This window comes from Pyxicephalus adspersus, chromosome 2 (genome assembly GCF_032062135.1).
Source record: "Pyxicephalus adspersus chromosome 2, UCB_Pads_2.0, whole genome shotgun sequence".
NCBI lineage: Eukaryota > Metazoa > Chordata > Amphibia > Anura > Pyxicephalidae > Pyxicephalus > Pyxicephalus adspersus.
This window is the reverse complement of record NC_092859.1, coordinates 63483102-63497271: the sequence shown is the minus strand read 5'-3', so window position 1 is coordinate 63497271 and position 14170 is coordinate 63483102. Positions and strand designations below refer to the sequence as shown.

Below are 14170 nucleotides of genomic sequence, written 5' to 3'. Positions count from 1 at the left end.
CCGTTGCCTCACGGGCAAGCTGCCACCCTCTTCTCCTGATGATGAAGCCCCTTCTTCACCTGGCTCCCAAGTACGATGGGCTTCATCATCATCGAGTAGTGTATGCACGTCACTGATGTCCTCCTTAACTGCCTCTGGGTCAGGAGCCTGACCGCTTGCAACACCACCTCCCACGCCACTCTCCTCATCACTACTTGCCTGCCTAGCAGAGGAAGCGGCTGATGTCTCCTCCAGATCTTGGCTGGGCAGTAGCTGCTGACTGTCCTCTACTAGCTCGTCCTCCCTGTTTTGTGGAGCTGAGCCCACAGCATACAATACTTCTGTGGCTGAGGGAACAGCAAAGGACAGAGGCAGGTTGAGAACAGGTGAGGGCACAGGGTCTGCTCCCGGGCCATGCCAACTAAGGGTTGTGCCTGACGAACCCACTGACTGTTGGCTGGGGGAGTTAACCAATCAAGAATCGCTGGGTTACTGTTCAAGACACAACTGCTAGATGACACCGGGAGCTCAGACCTCTCGCTGCGACTCCTGCTGACACGCCCCCTTACTCTGCTGCGACCTCTGCCTGCGCCAGAACCATTTAGGCCTCTGCCACTTCTCTGTGCATGACCTGCCACTTCTCTGTCTGACATACGTTTACTTAAACTAAAAAAATTAAAAGCAAATTAAAACACACCTAAAAGCGACAAATATATTTTTATTTTTGTACAGAAATAGGCAACTAAACGCTTTTACCACACATAACTGCAATAGTGAAGTGCGTATATGTTTTTCTTTTTGTACAGAAATAGGCCAATAAATGCTTTCACCACAAATAACTGCACCAGTGAATTGCGTATATATTTTTCTGGATAAATAAATTGCTGGAATGACAGAGTTGTATAATGGCTATTGGATCACCAAATAATCTTTCCCTGCACTTGTAAATCACTTTTCTAGCACTGTCCCTAGCACCTTCTGACGTCTCTCCCTGCACTTACCACAAATCGCGAGGAAATTGGGATCCCTTGCGAATCAAATTTTTCCTGAAATTCAGATTGAATTCCATTTCTAATTACTGCTCTTCAAATAAAGGCTAATTAGTGCTCTTCAAATAATCTACCTCTGATTGAGCTTAATGGGGTAGAATCATGAAGATTTTTAAAAACCGTACATACACACATCAAAATATATGCATGTACATAGTTGTCAACAGCCAACTTTAGATGTGTGGACTTCTACCCATCTCTCATCTGCAGCTCTAATCCATTGAAAGAACAATAGAGGACGCTCCATTCTCAGCTGTCATCCGTGCAGAGGATTCCAGCTGCTGAAAAGAGCTGGGCAGTGAGAACAGTGCAACTAGAATGAGATGGGGACACAGGCTGTCCCTCCCCCATTCTATAGCTGTGCTGTGGCTTCTAAATGAATAGAGATGAAGCTAGTCATACACTCCTAATGATACTTGATTAAGCTAGGCTTAACAAAGTATCTCCTACTTTATTTCCATGGTTTTAAAGGAATGTTCACAATATCTAAACTTGGAACTTGTGTCCTGTGGAGGAGGTGCTGGGAAGGGCGCTCCAGTAGCTGTAGATAAAAAATGAACACCATAAGTAAAAATGGGTGGGCAGGACTAAAGTAGATTTGTAAGGTTAGTTAAGTGAATAGATTAATGCAGAACTTCCAAATGATACTTTTTGCCTACGTCCAAAAATTCTGGGCAAACATTTGTCAGTACAAATATGGAAAACTAAACAAATCATGTCTATTTTTATTCATGCTAGCCAACAACCTAGAAAGAACCTTCATTTGATGCATGATTAATGACTGGAAGCTACATGAAAGCCTGCTGGATCTTTCTTTGTATTTGTAACAAAAAATGGTGAAAGTAGTGTGAGAAATGTGTTGAATTGCAACATATGTTCAAAATTTCAAGTAGTTACAAACAAGGGTTTTAGGACATGTGAAGGATTAAAGACGGTGAGTTCTCAGGCTGAGGAGAACTCAGCCTGAGAACTCAGGCTGATACATAAAAACACATTTAAATGTGCAAACATGGACAAACATGTATGCTTATTGTACTAAAAAAACTTTTTTTTAAAAAAAATCATTTACCTGAATAATGAAGTGCAGGTCCCTCTCTGCAAACAACGGGCGTGGCATGATAACGCAGATATGAAACTTCCTGGTTTACTACAGCCTACTGAAAAACGTGCCCACGCATTTGCACGGGCGCCTGCTGTATGCGCATTAATAGCCGCATGTAACTGTTGTTATATGTTGCGCATAGGTACGCGCATATTATTATTTCATATTAATATACCTTTTGTATTTATTTTTTGAATTATGGACTAACATGCTGGTTTGTATACTTTGAGCCAAACATAAGTTCTTGTTTTTCAAACCAAGCCCATGACATCAGAAATCATGGGAAGAAATAGGCAATCTTTTCAATTTGAATCATGTTAAGCAATATGGCCTAAAAATTCCTCATTGCCTATTTCTGACTTTTTCTTCCTATAATTTATTATGTACACACATAATTGCATACATACAGATATATATGCATGTATGTACATACATGAGTGCACATGAAACAAATATACACCTAAAAAGAAAAAGTTACCAGAATGAGGATCCTTCTCTGGAAATTTTTTTCTACTAAATAGAACAGTTCACACGCACATAGCGGTTACATCACACTGAGTTCTAATAAGCTAATTGTGCTGTTCTTAGCCAGTCAAACTAATCATAGAAAGGGGGGGGGGTGTGTTCACGCTATGGTGGCTTGAGCACGTGCTTGCTGAGAGCTCCTTGCAGCCTGTGGCTTTTCTCCTGTCTGGTCCCCCCGCTCTGTGTTTTTCAGACCCCCCCCCCCGCTCATGCCTCATAAGCAGAAGACACCAGGTGCTTCCAGAGCTCAGAAGCACCGTGGCCTCAAGCAGTTTTTTCCTCCGGCAGCTGTCCCCTCTGCAGCAGCTGGGGAATCCAAGATGGCTCCGCAGTGTGCCTCATCTCACAGGGAAGCTGACTCAGATAAGGATGCCCCTGCTGCCTTCCCTGCAGCTTCTTCTGAGTCTCCTTGTACAGCAGACCCCTGCCCTCTGACTCCTGTGCTACTCTCTACATCTACAGCAGCTCTTTTGGATTCTTAAGTAGGTGTCTTTTTCTTTTCTACTGAGCACTTGGAATCTAGATCGAATCAACTTCCTTCTAAAGATGACTTAGCAGGGATGGTGAATGGGTTGGCTGCTCGCATTGAGAATTCACATAAGAGGGAAATAGAGGGGCTCAGGCAGCAGATTACAACTGTTACCACCAGAGTTGCTGTGCTTGAGTCTACGTCCTCCAGTGTGGAGACCCGTTTTCTGGCGTTATAATCTTCCTCGGCCACTTTAAAGTCTCATTTTACCGCTTTGTATTTGCGCACTGAAGATAACGAGAATAGAAATCGCAGAAACAACATACGAATTAGAGCATTCCTGAAGCTACTGCCAACACAGACCTGAGGTCTACTGTCACTGCTATTCTTAACAGCTTCTTTAATCGTCCACCAACTGCTGCCCTTGAATTGGATAGAGTACATCGGGCGAATGGGCTGCGGGATGTTGGTAGACCCCTGCCTAGAGATGTATTATGTCGTGTACACTTTTATAATATTAAAGAAAAAATAATGCGCCAAGCGTGGCGGAATGGTCCTATGGACTTTGATAGGGCACCCATACAATTGTTACCAGATCTCTCCAGCAGCACGTTGAGAATGCGTCGGGTCCTGTGACCCCTACTGGATGTTATCCGTACTGCACAAGCTTCCTACAGATGGGGCTATCCATTTCACTTGGTGATCACTAGAGGTGACTCTGTCTTGGCTTTGCATAGACAATCTCAACTACCAGCTCTGTTTGACTTTCTGCAGCTGCCACCGATTGATCTCCCAGACTGGCTGGCTTTGCCTGTTGAGGTCCCTTCTACCTCCTCAGAGATCACGAGAGCTTGGAGCGCCCCGAGCAGGCCACAGACCAGCCGTACGGGCCGGCTGTTTCGCCCACAAGTTTGCCCTAACGAAACTTAAGTATTGGGACAATATATGTGAGCTTATTGTTCTGCTGGTATTATGGGAGATATAGTTATTTTGTTTGAATGCTAATTTTGCACGGGAGGGTATATTCTAGTTGCTGTATACTATATGCTACCTGAGTTTTATTGCTAGCTGTACGTGCATGTGTATTTGGTTATTACCAGCTCAGGTAATTTGGTGGGGACGGGTATTTCTGGGGCCATTCCATGTGTATAGGTGGGGGGCTTCCGGGAGATCCGGATCCATGTCTTTGTGGTAGCCTGGAAATGAGTCATTATATGCACTCACTGTTTAGAAAATATGCCGCTGCAACTGTACTTGAGAGTGCTTACTAGCTGCTATTGTTACTATGCGGGTATAGAGTTGATTACTGTTTACATGGGTTGGTTATTGGCGGGTTTTTGGTGCTCAGTGGTTGTTATAGCCATTGGCGAGCACATGCTCGTCGCTGTGGTGTACCTCCTCCCCACTTAAGTCGGATCCTCCTTCTTGGAAGGGAATTTTTATAATTTTGGAGCCAATAAGATTTGATACTTAGTTCTTTATTGGTTTTTTTTTTTTTTTTTTTGCATCTAACCCAATTCCCTCCTCTCCTCCCACCCATGGCATTACAAATTACCTCACTCAAGGTAAAAGAATTCCCCACTTAAACGTTCCATAGTTCTCCGGGAACTGTACAGATGTAAGTGTCAAGTGGCGTTCCTACAAGAAACCCATTTTAAATATGGGCATTTTGATTAGTCATATCATAGTACCTCCGCTGAGTTCAAATCCAAGGGGGTATGTATTTTGTTAGATAAATCGGTTCGTTGGTCACTGCTAGCCTGTTGCACTGATCCTGAGGGTAGATATATTATGATAAGGGGTCAATTGATTCACATACCTATACCTTTGTTAATGTTTATTTTCCCAACAATGGCCAGGTATTATTTTTGGAGTCTCTACACAAAGTTATTGAAGATTTTAGTGAAGGCACACTGATTGTGGGTGGTGACTTTAATTTTGCCCCCAATCCTTTGGTGGATGTAACCAGGGGTGCTTCAGTTATGTCTGAAGCAGCCCTAAGGAAGATCAAACGCCTCCTACACACACATCAACTAGTAGATATATGGCGTATCCTACACCCCGCTGAGAAAGACTTCACCTTCTATTCTCATATGCACAAAACTTATTCCAGAATTGACCTTTTTCTCATCAAACACTCCTCAATAGCGACAGTGATATCTGCAGACCTGGGTGTGTTTTCTCTTTCGGATCATGCCCCGATTGCCTTGACTGTGCGGGCTTCACCTACTGAGCCGAAATCTTCCTCCTGGAGACTAAATAACTCCTTGTTGGATACACCGGAGATATGTGACAAAATGGAGACTCAGCTCAGGTCCTATTTCTTAATTAATGCTACTTCTGTGGATAATCCACTTCATCTATGGGAAGCGCACAAATGTTACATACGAAGCTTGCTTATTCAGGCGGGTCATAGGTGCAAAAAGGAAAGGGAAGCGAATTTGAATCCGCTTCTGGCAGAATTACATGATTTAGAGACCACTCATAAGCGGCAGCACACGGTGGAAGTTGAGCAACAGATTGTGGGAGTTAGAGAGCGTATTAGCGTATTAAAAGACTAAATTTATGTTCACCAAATGCAGAGGTTACTACTATGAATACTCCAACAAATGTGGCAACGCTCTCACCCAGGCACTTCGGGAAAAGAGGGCCAAAACTTTTATGCCCAGTGTGGATTCCCCATCAGAGGGCGGGTGCACACCTCCTCAGATATTGCGGAGACCTTCAGGTCCTTTTTTGACAAGTTGTTCAATTTAGACAGAGATTTGGTTCCTGCACCAGGTCCCACGAGGGTGGAGCTGATTAAAGCATATCTGGGTTCCTCAGGACTTCCCTCCTTGTCTTCTGAGGCGGTGGAGTCCCTGGGGGCTCCGATCACGGCAGAGGAATTGGCCTCGGCGCTTGCTAGAGCGCCCACTGGGAAGGCACAGGGCCTGGATGACCTAACCCTGCTGTACTATAAAAAATTCCTCTCGATACTTTCCCCATACTATCTATTGGCATTTAATGCCTTGACAGAGGGTTCGACTCAACCCAGGGACACATTGGCAGCACACATTTCTTTAATTCTGAAACCGGATAAAGACCCTAACTCATGTGCTAGTTATAGGCCAATCTCGTTATTGAACTGTGACATTAATCTATTTATGAGCATTCTGGCAAAACGCCTGACGCCCTGATCCAATCTATTGTACACTCAGATCAGAGAGGTTTTCCACCAGGATGCGAGGCTAGAGACAATACGGTTAGAACGCTGAATTTAATTAATTATATTAATTCACGTAAACTTCAAGCACTACTACTAGCAGCAAATGCTGAAAAAGCCTTTGACTGTGTTGACTGGGAATTTTTGAAATGTACCCTGGCCCATATTGGCCTACTATCTGCCTTGGTGGCCTGGATTGGATCTCTATACTCTACCCCTACGGCACAGGTTAAAGTGAATGCTTTACTGTCCAGACCCTTCTCTATTTCCAATGGCACGCGACAGGGGTGCCCCCTGTTTCCTCTCTTGTTTATACTGGTCCTGGAACCGTTTCTTAGGCAGGTTAGAGCGAACCCAAGTATTCATGGGATTGAAGTACATGATCAGGTACATAAAGTGGCAGCCTATGCCGATGATCTCCCCTTTTATTTGTTTCTTCCCCCAGGGTCTCTTTGCCTAATTTATTACAGGAGATTCATAGATATTCAGTGCTATCCAAGTATAAAATCAATTTGCAGAAGTCAGAGGCATTATCCATTACATTACCTGTTCGGTTAATGGACTCCCTGACACCGTGCTTTCCTTTTAAGTGGGCAAAATCAGATATCTCGTATTTGAGAACCAGGATCCCTAGGGAATTGTCCTCAGTGGTTAACCTAAACTTTCTGCCTCTACTACCGTAAACAGGGTGAGACAGGACCTGCAGCGGTGGAAGCAACATGCATTCTCCTGGTTCGGTAGATGCAACATTCTGAAAATGAATATTATGCCGAGATTGCTATATTTGCTTCAAACCCTCCCGGTTTATATCCCACAACAGGTACTCTGCAAGTTTAGGCAGGAGTTTCTCCGCTTTGTCTGGGGGGGGGTGACAGCCCTCGTATCGGGCGACGGGTTTTAAGGTTGCCTAAAGTACGTGGAGGTATTGCCTTTCCTGATCCTCTGTTGTACCACCAGGCTACACATGTGGGACGGTTAATAGACTGGTGCAGAAACGGAGGACTTAAGCCATATATTCTGGGAGTGCTTTAAGTTGCAATCTTTCTGGTCAGTGGTGGCGGCGGTTATTGAAGAATTGACAGAGGTAGATATACGTAACAGCCCGGAGCTAGCCCCTTTACATTTGAATGATTGGTCTAAAAAGAAATACCATGCTTCTTTACTCAAACACCTTTTAAATGCTGCTAAGGCTTGTATTCCGGCCCTGTGGAAACAATCCTCTCCTCCCACCTTGTTACAATGGTTTAGAAGAGTGAATGACATTATGGCAATGGAAGACTTTATTACCAGTCGGGACGGTAGATCAGATAAATTCCGAAATACTTGGTTCTATTGGATACAGTATACCACTACTCAAGAGTACCTTTCAGTATACAGTGAGGCTGATAACGCCGGTGATCTGTTTCGAATGCAGAGGATATCATTGAATTATTGGTATGTGTTCCCTACTGTTAAATCTGGCCTTTCTTCAATTTGGCCTGCAATGCTGTGCTCCTCCTCCTCTCTCTCCCCCTCTTTCTCTATTTTGCTTCTATTTCTCTATTTCTTTCTTTGGTTATTTTTGTTATTATTTTGAAATCTGCCTGTGCTCAGTCATTCTGCTTGTTTGTTCATGATATGTTTGTAAATTCGGAAGATGATAACACAGTTGGTGATTTGTATGTTTTAATGTTTAATACCAGTATGTATGACTGTTCACTGAATAAAAAATAAAATTATAAAAAAAAAACTAACCATAGAAGGGAAAAAAATCTTGCTTTCCAAAAATATTTACCAAACCAATATGCCATTTTGACCTATCAAGGGTGGAAAACTGGATTAGAAAATATTTATGCAGGACAAACATTTAAAGATGGTAATATAGACATATTATTCAAATGAAACAATATGGCCAAAAAACACAATAACATAGCATTAACATTGACTTCTTAACCACCTTGCCGTTAAGCCCGACCTTCGTTCGGGCACAAAAAAATTGCAAGGATGGTTAACCCCGAGATTTTTCCCATCCATACTTACCTGGTCCCCCTGTGCTCATCCAGCGTCGTTTTCATATTCCAGCGTCGTCCTCCGTCCAGCGTCGTCCGTCGATCTCCCTCTCCAGCGTCGGGTGCCAGCGGGACCGGTAAGATGCCGGCTGGCATCTTGTGTTCCGCCGGCCGGCATCTTGTGTTCCGCCGCCCGGCCTGGCTTCTTACCTGGTCCCGCTGATCGTCCGACGTCCTTCTCGTTCCAGCGCCGGATGATCTCTGAAGGGAGAAGCCGTCCGGCGGAGAAAAAAAAAACCGGACGGCTCCTCCCTGCGTGCGTGATGACGTCGGCGTGTGTGCGGGAAATTCAAATAGAAACTCATTCATTCATTTTGTATTGGATTCAATACAAACTCCTGTATTGAATCCAATACAAAATAATTCAAATAAATACACAGTGTGTATTTGGTAAATTGGTAACAAAAAAAACTACTGGTGAAAAATACCTGCCAGGGGGCGGATACCAGTGGGTGTGTACAATGACCTAATCGTCAGGATAGTTTCATTTTCACTTTGCATATGAATGCAGCATGTCATCAACTGCAGCCTTACATCTCTCCCAGTACAAACCTCCATATCTCCTGAACAGTATGCCCTACCGACCTGAAAACGGTGCAGTGCAGGTGAACAAATTCATAGGTGCAAGTGGGGGATACCTGTGGATAACATCCCCTAAAATTTCATCTATAAGCCATCGCCACAACAGGTGGAACTCCACCCATAAAAAAAACTACCATGTTACACATTGCTGGAGGCTTCCAGCACCTGAACCCCAATTTCCGGTGCAGATGAACAAAATTACAGGTGCAGGTGTTGCACACATGTGGCTAACACCCTCTAAAATTTTATCAATAGGTCATCGCCAGAATAGGTGGAACTCCACCCATAAAAAAAACTACCATGTTACACATTGCTGGAGGCTTCCAGCACCTGAACCCTAATTTTCCATGAATGGTGCGGTGAAGGTGAACATATTCATAGGTGCAAGTGTGGGACACCTGTGGCTAACACCCCCTAAAATGTCATCAATAGGCCATCGCCAGAACAGGTGGAACTCCGCCCATAAAAAATCTACCATGTTCTGGTGATGGCCTATTGATGAAATTTTAGGGGCTGTTAGCCACAGGTGTCCCCCACTTACACCTCTAGTTTTGTTCACCTGCATTTCATTGTTCCTGGGAAATTGGGCTTCAGGTGATGAAAGCCTCCATCAATGTGTAACATGGTAGTTTTTTTTATAGGCGGAATTCCATTGTGTATGGCGATGGCCTATTGATGAAATTTTAGGGGGTGTTAGCCACAGGTGTCCCCCACATGCACCTATGATTTTGTTCACCTGCACCATACCGTTCCTGGGAAATTGGGGTTAAAAGTAGGGAAGGGGACAGTGTACTGTATTATGAGCATTTTCTAGTTTTGTGACAGGTCTTTGCTATGTAACTGGCCCCGGGGGTCCCTAATTTGTTTGTTTAAGTTTGGGCTTCTATACACACTAACTTTTTAAACAGCAACCCTGATGTTCAATTTTCACTACTTTTTATAATTATGACCCCCATTTTTTGTAATTTATTAAAGGTGTGGAAATGCAATTTAGGGTACTGCTAGATATAAAGGTCCCCTATGTACCCTGAAAATTTCAGGTCAGTAGGACATACTGTTCAGGAGATATGGAGGTTTGTACAGGGAGAGATGTAAGGCTGCAGTAGATGACATGCTGCATTCATACCCAAAGTGAAAGTGAAACTGTCCTGACGATTAGGTCATTGTACACACCCACTGGTATCCACCCCCTGGCAGTTATTTTTCACGGGTGTTTTTTTTTGTTAGGACACTAGGACAGGGAGATTCATAGAAATTAGTCTCATTACCATCTAAACCACGTGATGGAAACATTCTTATAAAATATATCCACGTTTAACCTCTTGTACATAATTTTAATTAAATAATTTTTGGAAATAAATAAACTTGAATCAAAAATGTATACACTTTGAAAGTATTCTTTAAGTGCCACTGAAAAGCCTTCTGTCCTATTCCTATCCCCTATCTAAAAGATTTATACATTTAGGCTGGGCACGAAACAGGTCTACCTGTTCTTTTTCCTTGGTTTCTTTATTAGACTGTCCCTTGTGATTACCCCCTTCTTTTTCTCAAACCTGCTACTGCTATTTAGGTAGACCTAAATACCTACTGTTGGAGCATAGACCTAAACACACATAAAATGGAAAGATTAATTTGAAAATCACTCCACAAGGAACACAGAATATTTGCACAAATCAGATACAATAAATTAGTGAAACATTCAGGTGGCAGCCTTGAGTTACGTGCTGTTTAAATAAGAGAAACAAATATCTGAGATTTAAATGAGAAAGGTTCCATCAGCATGGTCTCTTATTAGACCGTTATCATTGGGACCTTATCTGAAACACTTATCTGAGTCCTAAGTTTAGGCATATCACTTTTAAAGCAGAACTATATGTAAATGGCAAAAACGTAAAAAAGTAGGCAGGATACTTATTGCAGAAAGGACAGACTATGTCTCTTCTGCAATAAAATAAACTTACCTGCCTGTTTGCAATCTTCTTTATAGACTTAAGCTGCGTACACACGTCAGATTTTTCTCGCCCGATAATCGGCATCGGCCAGATATCGGGTGAGAATCTGGCGTGTGTACAGTCGGCGTCGTTCATCGTCCGTGGATACGTCCTGGCAGATCCACGAACGATGAACGACGAGCGATCCTAATGTAAGGGAAAGGGGAGAGCGCGCAGCTGGGTGCCGCTCCGTCGTTCTCCCCCTCCCTTCTCCATAGAGCAGAACGGTGCTGTATGTACAGCACCGTTCATGCATCGTGTAGTCCTTTGTTGTTGGAAAGGATCGTGAAAGATCCTTTCCAGCGACAAAAATTGCACGTGTGTACGCAGCTTTAGCATAGCAGGCTGCCAGGAATCAACGAACTCCAGAAGTTATGTCATGCAGAAGTATGTGCAGAAGTTATGTCATTAAGGCCTGGACCATCTAGATGGCCGAAGATCCTGAATCCAGAAGAGGACCAAGAAAAGATGTTGGTAATGGCAACAATAAATAGATATGAGTTTACATAAAAAAAAATAATCATGCAGATAGGTTTATTGTATTCCAAAAAATATTTTGCTTGTAATAGGGAACCAGCCTGCTTGCATTTTTTTGAATGTTTAAGTTTATTTACCTTTAACTATTGATACTATTTGGATTAAGATATAATGTTTTCCTGTTTAGGTATGTTGAAAAAGTCAACAATTTCCAAAAGGTTTACTTAATTTTTCACATGATTGTATTATTATTGTTTCAGTTTCATGGAAAACCAATTAACTTACCAATATGTTAAATATGTTTTTAGGTTGTGGAAACCTACACAAACACAGTGGGAACATACACTCTATGCAGACAGTATCCTAGCTGTTGAATGATGGTGAATCTACACCATATGCATATCTACAGCCAAACAAAAGTTTCAATAGAAATGAATGAAAACACTACATATGTCATCCAGATTATCATTAAATGTGATTCCAAGCAATCGTCAGCCTCCACCTACAGGAAAAGGACAGGAATTGGGAATTTGCTTATTTGACCCTGTGGTTTAAAGGCCTCATCAAGCTCCATAGCACAGTTTGATTTTAGGTTTACCACTGCTATGTGCTAGAGGGCAGATGGGTAGGCAGGCCACCCTGAATGCTGCAACCAATTCAAAGGTATTGGTAAAGTGTCCTTTGTCCAAGGGTGCAGGAAGAAAGAGTAATAATAACTGATTGACACTGTGCAATTCATTTCCTCTACTGTATGATTCTAAGAGTGTAGAGGAGAAAAAAAAATCAAAACAGGATGCTTCCATCATAAAACAATTTGACAGGAGTGTGTCATTCCTTTGGAAGGGACAGGAATTATGTGGAATGTGTTAGATCCCCTTGACTAATGTCTAAGGCTGTAGGGAGTAAAAGTAGGAAATGTTTTTTTTAATTTTCCCCAGACTACTGAATGCATGATAACAGATATGGCTAAGTATGGGAGCTCCCTATAAATGAATCACATGACAGATTGCAGCTGAACCTAAGCTGTGGAATGACTACACATATTTCACTGTGTGACACACAGGCACCATGGCTTATCCAGACTTTGTCTGCTGGATCATATACATTTATGCTTAACTCTGTGTCCAAGCCAGTTGAGGGAAAATAAAGGCAATATTCTTGGTAATGTTTTAAAATTAATGCCATTAAGACACATAAAAAACTATTTACTCATTGCCATTTTTTTAAATGAATATGTGTAAGTGTAGTGTACGCATAAAAAAAAATATGTATACACATAAGTGAATTTTGATTCTCCCATCAAGTACACATAGCACACAATCATATTTTATATGTTTCCATTAGTTGTTTCTTATGCACTCCTTTTTTTCCTAAAATGTGCTTCCAGGACAATATAATGACACTGATATTACATAGTCAGTAACCCTTTTCTCTCCCTCTAACCATTACCCTGACTGTATGCAGGGGGCACTGACATGTGACTGTCACAGGAAGATTAGTGGAGTCCTTGGCATGTGGGCTGTGGTTTACACTACTTCTGGAGACAAGCTATTGGCTCCCAGTGGGTGAATAACTGGACCTTGGTGGAAAGACAGTAGTTTTGGATCACTGATTATGCACCAGTTAACTGTTTGAAAGTCAAACAGCTTACATATGGCAGTGCTTCTGTAAACATAATGGAAAAGGAAAGGGGAAAGACCTGTTGGAACTATGATTTTAATAGTCACTTTTTATCTTCTAGACACATTCCATAAATTTCCCTTAACCACCATTTGCTAGACTGGATTAACCCGTGCCTGTACTACATTAATATGTAATAGGTTCTTTGCATGATTTGTAGTGAAAGCAACTATGTGTGTCTATTAAAAAATGCTTTCCAAGGGTGCAAAAAGTTTTTTTTATTATCATTTTCTCAATTTTACCCTGCTGACATAATTTTATTTACCTGAATGCATAAACATAGGACATATAAAACATATATAAACATATATAAAACATATATTCACATATATGGTCACTGATTGGGGTTTATAAAGCAGTGAATCTGACATTCATGAAAACATTCCCTGGTGCAGACTTAGAGGCCCTGAATCACCAAGCAAAATCGGAGGCTCGGTCGCGCATTCGTATTCGCGATCCAAAATCAGAAGCCTTCGCTCAATTCACCAACTAAATTTCAGGCGCTGGCGTATTCGCGCCGAAGTTAGTAACAGAAATGATCTTGCTGCTGGAGCAGCACATCCCCAGCAGTTTTACACTGGTGAGCTTGCATTAAAAGTCACTGTTCATCTAAAAAAGCATTCTTTCTAAAGGCACACATATTACCCTTAGCCCTAAAAAAATGTTTGTGCTGTTCAAATGTTTAAAACATCTATATGTGCTAAGAAAAAAGCATATTTTAAAATGACTTATTTCTTTCCTGTTGGGCAAGAGTTAACTGAGTTCAGCTCTTCTATATAGGCGCCTATCTAAACGCTTACGATGCCTGATCGGAGGAGCCGCCTGGGGGTAAATCTTGCGACTTTCCTGCTGGCGAAACCTCAGCTTTGCCATCGGACTAGATTTTCCCACAAAAGTCACAAGCACACACACGTTCTTGTTTGCTTCTATAGATATATATGTTTATGTGTGTATATATATATATATATATATACATATATAATTATATATATCAAAATTATATATATTATATATATAAATATAATTGTAATTAGGTATTATAAGAATAATAATAATAATAAAA

General features: G+C 41.9%; 1 long non-coding RNA gene across 1 annotated transcript in view; it reads left to right on the top strand.

The window, feature by feature from the left end:
* Nucleotides 1-2865: 2865 nt before the first annotated feature.
* Nucleotides 2866-14170, top strand: part of LOC140323643 (uncharacterized) — a 25477-nt gene continuing 14172 nt past the window's right edge. The window contains exon 1 of the long non-coding RNA XR_011919417.1: nt 2866-3137. This is a non-coding gene — a long non-coding RNA (uncharacterized lncRNA). The remainder of the gene's footprint in view (nt 3138-14170) is intronic.